Raw genomic sequence first — 9,419 nt, forward strand, 5'->3', positions numbered from 1 at the left:
AATATCACAAGAACAGGGGAAAAGACTCCGATCCAACTTTTGGTCTGTCTGAAATTAGGCCAAGGTCTGAATTCACCTAAACCTTCATTCCTCATTAGTAACAGCCAGTGTCATAATATGATTTAGATAATGCCCCGTGAGCAGTGTAAAAATACCAATTTTACAGGGGCCTAATATTGTGAGCAGCATAATATGACCAAGTTTTCACACTGATGCTATCATTCTGTACAAATTTCATTAGCAAATGACAAAAAAATTGAAGAAGAAACGAACCATAACTATACCAACACAGTAAACTTTAATAACTTCAAATATGTAAAATAGCACCACTCAACAATACTAACATAGAATCCCACATGCAACAATACTGTTCTGGAATCATGCATGTAAGTAGAAGGTAGCATCTTAATTTCTTTTGTTTTTCTTTCTCTATGCCAGTCTTTTTAATTTTTTACTTTTTTTTTTTAAATTGAGAAGGCCCAAGGTCCATGGTGTAGGACACCATCAAACGTGAAAAGGATAGAATAAATCAAGAAATAAAAATAAACTGGGAGCCTGACAGAAGATGCTGAAAATAATTACAGCTGGTTCATCAACATCTTATAAGTTAATACTTCAAGCGTTGGCTCTTGCATGAGGTCAGGATCAGGCTCAATCAGGATGAACAAATGAATAATGGCAACCTAGTGAAGTAAAAAAAGGACCTGCATTCATATAGCGCCTTTCATGACCTCAGGATGCCCCAAAGCACTTTAAAGCCAATCAAGTACTTTTTGAAGCGTAGTCACTGTTGCAATGTAGGAAAAGCAGTAGCCAATTTATGCACAGCAAGGTCCCACAAACAGCAATGTGATGATGGCCAGATAACTAACATCTGTGGAACCATACTCCAGCATGGAGTCAATGGGGGTGATTTTCATCTTCCGGATGCCAGTTGCTCACCTGAATGGAGAATGAAGGCATGCAGCAACTGGGAAAGAATGAGATAGTAGATAGTGCAATCAGTCTCAATTTGAACACAATGGGAGTGAAATTGGACATGGCCGGGATTGCAAAACAGGCGGAATCGCATTTGCCGATTGTTTTACGACACACCCGATATTCAGTTCTATTGAAGTCAGTGGAATTTTGATATCGAGCAGAGTGTATAACAGGCGACTGACGCGATGCTGTCTGTTTTGCGTTCCCGGTCATGTTCAATTTCACTATCAAAGAGGACGCAGGGAGGAGGAAAAAGCATTTAGGAGAGACTTCAGATACTTGGATAATTTCCAGTGGAGCAGAGAATGCCAAGAAGAGATTTCATCGAGATTTTTAAACTGATGAAGGTTTTGATAGGGCGAATAGAGAAAGACTATTTCCCCTGGTTGGAGAGTCAGTGACAAGGGTTCATCAATTTTAAAATGATCACTGAGAGAGGTTAGAAGAAATTTCTTTACACAACAGGTTGTAGCATAACATGCCTTTCCACAATGAATAGTTGAAACAGAAACCATTGCATCTTTTAAGGGAAATCTGAATAAATATTTGAAGCAGAGAAAGATATAGAGCAATGGGGAAAGAGTGGTGCAGTGGGATTAGCTTCGGATTGCTCTAGCAAAGAGCTGGCACAGATATGATAGGCTGTACTGTAAACTTCTATGGTTCTAAGGAGGTATAATTGGGGTCCCTTAGTGAATTACTTCTTCACCGGGCAGTCGACAAGCTGAGATCAGTGGAACTCCAGTGAAATATCCAGTTTTACACCTAAGTTTTGTATCCAAGACAACAGTGTTACTTGGCTATGGAAGGTGGGGTTAGGAAGTGTCTAGGCATGATGTTCAAGCCATCATGGTGTGGAGCAACTAATCTTTCCCTGCCTGTCAATTTCGTATGTTCGTATGTAATTCCAAGATCTATGAGAATTGCAAGATATTTGTCATTGTTTTGGAACAGGGACTGTTTAAAGTTTCATGAGCTGGTTCAAATCTGTGCCCATCTCTCTGCAAATTCTTGTTTGAATCATTCCAATCAGGTTTCTGCCCCTTCCATGGCATTGATATGGCATTCTTTATGACTGTGACCCTGCTATATCTCTCCGCATTTTCTTCAACCTCACAGTAGCCTTTGACATGGTAAACCACACCACCCTCCTCCAATGCCTCTACTCCATCGTCCAGCTCATTGGAACTCCCCACACTTAGTTCCACTCTTATCTATCCGATTGTGGCCAGAGCACCTTTACCAATGGCTTAACTTACCAGGCTTGCACTGTCACCTCGGGATTCCCTGAGGGATCCACCCCTGGTCCCTTCCTCTTCCTCAAATGCGTACTGCCCCTTAGTGACATCATTACAACTCTGGGACAAGGGGTCAGCTTCCAAATGTACATGGACGACACCCACCCTTACATCACCACCACCTTTCTGAACCCCTGCACTGCCTCTGTGCTGTCAGAGTGCTTATCCAACATCTGGTCTTGGATGAGGCTTAATTTCCTCCAGCTAAACATCATCTTTTCCCCTTCCACAAACTCTCTACCCTCACTATTGACTCCAGTCCCCTCTCAGGCCACTGGCTCAGGTTGAACCAAGTTGTTTACAACCTTGGCATCCTACCTGACTCTGAGGTGAGCTTCCAAACCAATATCCTCTCCATCGCCTACATCCAGCACCATAACGGTGCCTGGCTCCGCCCCTACCTCCACCCACTCGCTTCTGAAACCTTCATCCACGACTTTACCCCTCCAACCCCAGAACTCTCTATTCCCCTGACTCTAGCCTCTTATGTATCACCCCTCCATTCGCCCCACCAGTAGCAGCTGTGCCTTCAGCTATTCCCTAACCACTCCACCTTTCCACCTCCCTCTCCTCTTTTAAGATCCTCAGTGGCAAATCCATCAATTTGACCAAACTTTTGATCATCCCTCCGACTATTTCCTTCTTTGGCTCAGTGCACATGTTTTCATTATGCCTTTGTGAAGTGCTTTGGGACATTTTTCTAGTTAAATGTGTTAAAAATGAAAATTGTTGTTACATTTTGTGCACAAGGTCTTGCTTCACTTCACATGGGAGGTGTCTATTGTGTTGGACATGAAAATAAAGTATCTCGATAATCCCAAATTGTCACAGTCATAGCGTAAAAGCCAGAAAACCATGGAAGGAAGAAGAGGAAAGGTCACACAAAAGAAAACATTAGAAGAGAGGGCAGCATGAAAAGACACTGTGCAAAACAAGGAATTTGATCTCTTTATCTGTTTTTCTTTTTTAACTTTGGTGTAAATTTACATGTAAGTATGTTCTATCTTGTAGCTTCTGGCACTCAAATTATAAACCATTTATAGCCTTCTATACTTACATTTCCAACTTGTTAAGCTATTAGAATATTTTATTTGAGGAAATTTGACTTAGTGCAAACTATGGAATCAAGACCCCAGTCAGATTTTTAGAGGACGATCTTTGCAACATGACAGGAGAATGATTTTCAAAATCCAGAAAATGATTTTCACTACCCAAATAAATCTGATTTATTGAGCATATTCCTTGTAGCTTAGTTTGTTTTTGTAATGGTACATCAAATGTAGCTTGCTTTCTTGGCTTCATCTATAGTCCTTTCCCTTGTCTTAACCCAACTGCAGGCTTTCACTTTTAAAGCATGCCAACAATCCAATGTCACTGCAGCTCAAGTGATAGTTTCCATTTAGAAGGCAGCTGTTAATTCACTTTTACAGTGAATCAACAGCTGTTCCTGATACATCCTGCCTGTCTAAATGCAGCAACTTTGTCTTCTACAATCTTGGTCATAGAGTAGCCAGAAAGGACAATGTTGTGGATAATGAGTTCTATTTCTGTTCAGGCGAGTAAGAAAAAGATGATAAATTCTCAATCCAGGGTTACAACAGCATTTGCCATATAACTTACACTTGTCCTTTTCTTCACTTCTCTCCTCCAGGTTGTGGTCCAGCCCCTCAGGTACTGGCAGCTGACAGTAGCTCACCCACCCTGTATTAGTGCACCCAAGTGGCCATTCATTGGTGTCGTCATAGTGAGTGCTGCTAGGCCAGGGTGGCAACACAGCAGACCTCAATCTTGTCGTCACCCAGAATCCACAGCCTTGTACTTCGCAGCACAAGCTCACAATGTATCAATATATTGTACTGCTTGATTTTTCTATTCATCTCTTCACTCATGCTGGGTCACTGTGCCAATTGTAGCGCTCCTACCACTGCCCCAGCTAACCCAGCACAGGCCACGAAGAGTACTTGTCATCAAAGCTGCTTTGTTTCACATTATTCTGAGCATCTACTATTAAAAAAGATATGTGCATGAATCTTCGTGCATTATGTGTCAGCATTTTACATGTATTAAACATTATAAACTATAATAATCTATACTTATCTGTTCAAGTAATATTCAACATAGATACAGAAATATAAACCTCAGATGGTCACATATAAAACTTACAGATACAATTTTATGTTCAATGGCCCTGATTATCAGCAATTGGTAATACGTATGCCATTTATCTTTCAATGCTGTTTGCTGTTAATTTAAATAAAGCTGTCATTCTAAATAGAACCATTTAAAATTTAGTAAACACTGAAGTGGCATTTCCTGCTGTGAGTAACCTGAATTGATGTTACTGGCAGGTAATTTCTGCATTGATAGAAGTAAAATAAAGCTACCAGCAGGCTTTCCTCTCTCCACTCTGGTGGGAAGTGACCAGCAATCGAAAGTCTGTTCTAAAGGTGATTAGGTCAGGCAACCAACTGAGTTTTCTCGTCAGCTACATGATGGATGTCTGCCTTCATGCACGGTGGAAGGAACTACACCAGGCAGCTTGCTGTGTTGATGTTCTGGATGTCCCAAGTCCGATGCCACTTACTCATCACCAACTGTTTAATGCAGATTTTCCGAGAAAGAGACATGTCCACCATAAGGCTCTTTCCTCGTCCAGGATCCTGGCTCCTGAGTGGTGTGGACCTGAGCCTTTTCACCCTGCAACCAGTTACCTTTTTGCCACATATCCACCGTACAACTATTTTATATTGTATCTATATACTTCAAGGCTACATATATTTCAAATGATGTGTTAGATTGGGTTAAAGCAATGCCATACAGTAACCTTGATTAGGCAATATAAAGACACTTCCAACTGAAAACTAATGTGCAAAACCTTTGCAAACTAGCACCTTATGTAGAGGGCAATATTATAGATCATTCAAACAAGAAACTGCAAAATAATTTAATTCTAAAGATTATCTAAGCTATAGTACATTGTGTAACCATAATTCAGAATGATTTTCATTGAAGGTTTGTTGCTTTAGTCAAGTAACTAAGGAAATCAAGTTGAGTATCTAGCAGCTTATCATTCTAATGTAGATTTTGTTGGATCAAAGTTCACAAAGGAATTCATAAATTTTGTCAACTTCAAGTTTGACATGATTTTCATAATGTTTACAAAGTCCACGAAGACAAAAGGAAATACATTATTGTTGCAATATTAGCATATGAACACTTAACACATTCATATGACATCCCACTGTTGTTTCAACTGGTTGATGTCTGCATTAAAACAGGATCAAAGAATGGCAGACAAATGCTTGTCTACTAATATTGCCAAGTTATTTCTACCATAAATTTTAATATATTGGTGGTGGTTTACAAATCACTGTCTGATTATCATCTGTCCCAGAATGAAGGAGTAAACATCCAACTAACCCCTGTTCATCTCATGGTGATAAAACTATTGGCATTTGAAAGTTTATGTCATTAGTGCTGTCAAATAACGAAGTAATGCTTGGCTATGATTGGTTCCAAGATCAGCCGTAAACCACAAGATCAGTCTAGAGCAATAAATGTCTTTGGATTAGGATACAATGAACAGACTGTTCCCAATGTTTTGAGTTTCTGAGATTAAATGGCTTTGGTAGACTCTATGACAACATGGCACAAGGAATGAATGGGTTTGTTGAAAAAAGATCTCTTTTCTGGATTTATGCAGTGAAAAATCTAATTTTATTAACTAACAGATCTCTGTCAAGTTTTTCAGCCATTTCAGGTCTTGTGTTGGAGTATATAAAGGCCCAGAGTTTACGTCAATTATATCTGCAGTTATTTAGGTTCAAATTAAGCAACATATGTCCTGTTTAACTATCTAAAACATGTCTTTTAAATATTTATTTCCAATAGTGTTAAGTGACATCATCACAGGACTTTTTGATCCACTATATTGAACCTTCATTAGATGTAGCCAAACTCAAAATACCAGAAATTCGCAGTGCTAGGTTTAACTTGACCCCTTAATTGACGGGTGTCTTTGTTGCTGATTTGACAACAAGGAGGCAATATCTGATTAAATATTAGAAGATGTTTCCCCTACTTTCCTTACTGTGATATGGTTCCCCATATGGCAGTAACGCTCTGAGATCGCACACAAGTGCCATTGCCATCTGTGAGCCTAGATTGTGAGTATTGGCAGCCTGTTTGACTGCGGGTGGCATCACAGCCAAATCTAACCCTGTCCTTCCTCTTCATTTGCACATGTACACATTCCATCAGGGGGACACTGGATAGCAATCAACTTGATAGCTAGGCTGTTTTTTTATTCCTGGTCACTAGCCTGAAAAGACTGAGGCACATTGTAGCACCCATTACTACCACCCTGGCTGCGATTAGCTTACTAGGTCCACTGCTGGTGGATGTTGGACATATAGGAGTAGAGTTTCTGCTTCGGGCGCAATCACTTGAAATTGCGCTGGTTAGCTTACAGTTCAAGTTTCCACTAAAATTAATTTGCATAATCACGAACATAAAGAACCAGCACAATCGGGCAGCGTAATAGAACGTAATCATTTTCTTTTTTATTTCTTTCTAGTAAAAAATATTCCTTGACGTACTTGATGTACTTAAGAGTGGTAACCTGGTGCAGTTTTATTAATACAGCTGAAATGGGTTTATCACCAAAAATAAGGTGGTCCAGTCCTCCACCTGTGAGTGACCTGATTTAAAATCACTGAAAATTACTAAGAGAAACTATACTGAACCAATTTAATAGTTTCATTGGTGTGCACTAGTCAGTTTCTTAGTAAGTGAAATATGTTTTTGACAGGGATAAAACTTTTAAAACGTGCCGACTAGTGCCCGTATGTCTAATAAAATGAGTGCAATTTGAAGAGCCTTCCTGAACCAGCGTAATCATCGGAATCTCGCAATTTTGACCTGGGGGGTGGGGGGTGGGGGGGGGGGGAACAATGCCAGTGTGTGGGAGGGGCCTGATTCAGTCAAATTGAATCTTGATCCATCATAAAAGATCGCGAGAAACAAGAACGTAAGTGGTTTGGGGCATAACTCACTTACGGTTAAAATTTCCCGATCTTTTGCGTGGGTTTGGTCGATTGTGCTGGAATCTGGGCGCAAATCTAGTCGAAACAAATGGAAACTCTACCCCATAATTCCCAAAGCTATCCACCACTGGAAGGTTTGCCTCACCTTACGTCTGGGTCTGTTGTAGACTAATTGATAGAGATTGATTGCCATGATTAATCAACAACTCCATTATTGTTGGATTACGTGACTACCAGGGTGGTAGAAAGGCAACTAGACGCCTTTTGTCCCTTTTGTCATTTAATTACTCCTGCTTTCCACCCTATCACAGACCTTCCCTTTTGTTCTTTCCTCCCCTCCTCCTCACCACCCCACCCTTTTCCTGCCTCTGTATTTGTTTAAAACCTGTTACACCTCTAACTTTTTCCAGTTCTGACGAAAGGTCATCGGCTTGAAACGTTAACTCTGTTTCTCTCTCCACAGATACTGCCTGACCTGCTGAGTATTTCCAGCATTTTCTGTTTTTATTTCAGATTTCCAGCATCTGCAGTATTTTGCTTTTGTTTTAGATGGACCTTGATCTTTATCATCTAGTAATTCCTATGTTCCTATGGTAACTGGGACCTTCATGATTTGTCTGGCCCTGTACTATAGTGATGGTGGATCTACTCATTGAGCTACCAGGACATTTTGTTTGTTCTGGAGATAATTTTGGGACAGTTTCTATTTGAATATTTTATTTTTCTCTTGTGATACTGTTTTTGCAGCCATATTTTGGATAATTAGACATGTTTAAACTCATGGTGACTCACAAGATAATTTTGATTGAGGAAGGTCATATGGCCCATCTTAGTTCATCCTACACTCCTCCATGTGCAGCTTCTAAATTTTTCTTAAATGATTCATTGCTATTAATTTAGCTAAAGTCCATTCTGAAACTGATGACTCTTGTGAAGAATGTCCTGACATCAGTCTAAAATTTGCCCTTTATTAGTTTGAACTTGTATCCTTTTATCCTACTCTTGCAATTAGTTTTAAATACCATTCTGGATTTAGATTTTCCATAAAGTTTAGTATCTTGTATATAAGATTACAGGGTAGATTTTCCACTCAGGGCCCTCTAGAATGGCACACCTGGCACAGGCCAAACCCCTGGCGAGCCCTAGATTGGGGTCCTGGAGGGAGGGGGAAAGCAGAAGTATAGCTGCAGGCCACTGACATTGGGACATATTTAGTTCAGCATTCTGTTTGCTCGATTGATCGCTGTTTTGCTGTACTGTGTGGTTGGACATGTTGAACTTTGAGTCTGCTAGGAACCCTAGATCTCTTTCAATTTAGTTATGTCTACACTATTCACGGAGTGCATGTGTTGGCCTTTCTTCTTCCTAGATGAAGTACCTTACACTTGCCATTATATAGGTTTCCTTTTATTATTGTGACTGCGATTTCATTATCAGTCGTTTCTCATTTCTAATCCCAATTTAGAAGCAATATGTGGTCATACTTCAAAACCAAAGCGTTGTATTTAAGGATGATTAGGTTCATAGATATCAATCCACTACTTTTAAAGGAAACGTAATCTGATTAAGTGACTTCAGCAATGTGGACATAGGTTACAGAACTTCAGTCAGCTACTGATTTGAACAACTATCTATGCCTTGATTGCACTCTTAGATCTCATCAAGTACTTTAGAATAATAATGCATTTTGAGCAACACAAGCAGAATGATGGTAACACAAAACCAAAACATTTTCAATACAGTTTATATTTTTTAACACATGTAGCCAATAACACCATGAAAGAAATATTTCTTCACTCAGGTTTATGGAATGTAATCTTAAGTGAAGTTAACAGCCTGGACATGTTGGCCTAGAAATTCAGTGCCCTTAGCACTGATTTTGCGGCGCTAGAGGGCCTAGCGCTGCAATTGGCGCCGGTTCCTAAATTGCCTGGGGCCCTTCCGCGGCGGTAGACCGGTAGCGCTGCGCCGGCACCGATGACGTCATCGGTGTGCGCAGCGTCCCGGTTGCTGTGGTAACCCGGCCCCAAGCCGAAATTCAGTTGCGGCCGCCTCGCCAGTGGCAGCCGCAACTTTGGCCTAGAAATTGAGTTTT

Source organism: Somniosus microcephalus, chromosome 21, assembly GCF_052327205.1.
Source record: "Somniosus microcephalus isolate GS21.2 chromosome 21, FLI_Smic_1.0, whole genome shotgun sequence".
Taxonomy (NCBI): Eukaryota; Metazoa; Chordata; class Chondrichthyes; order Squaliformes; family Somniosidae; genus Somniosus; species Somniosus microcephalus.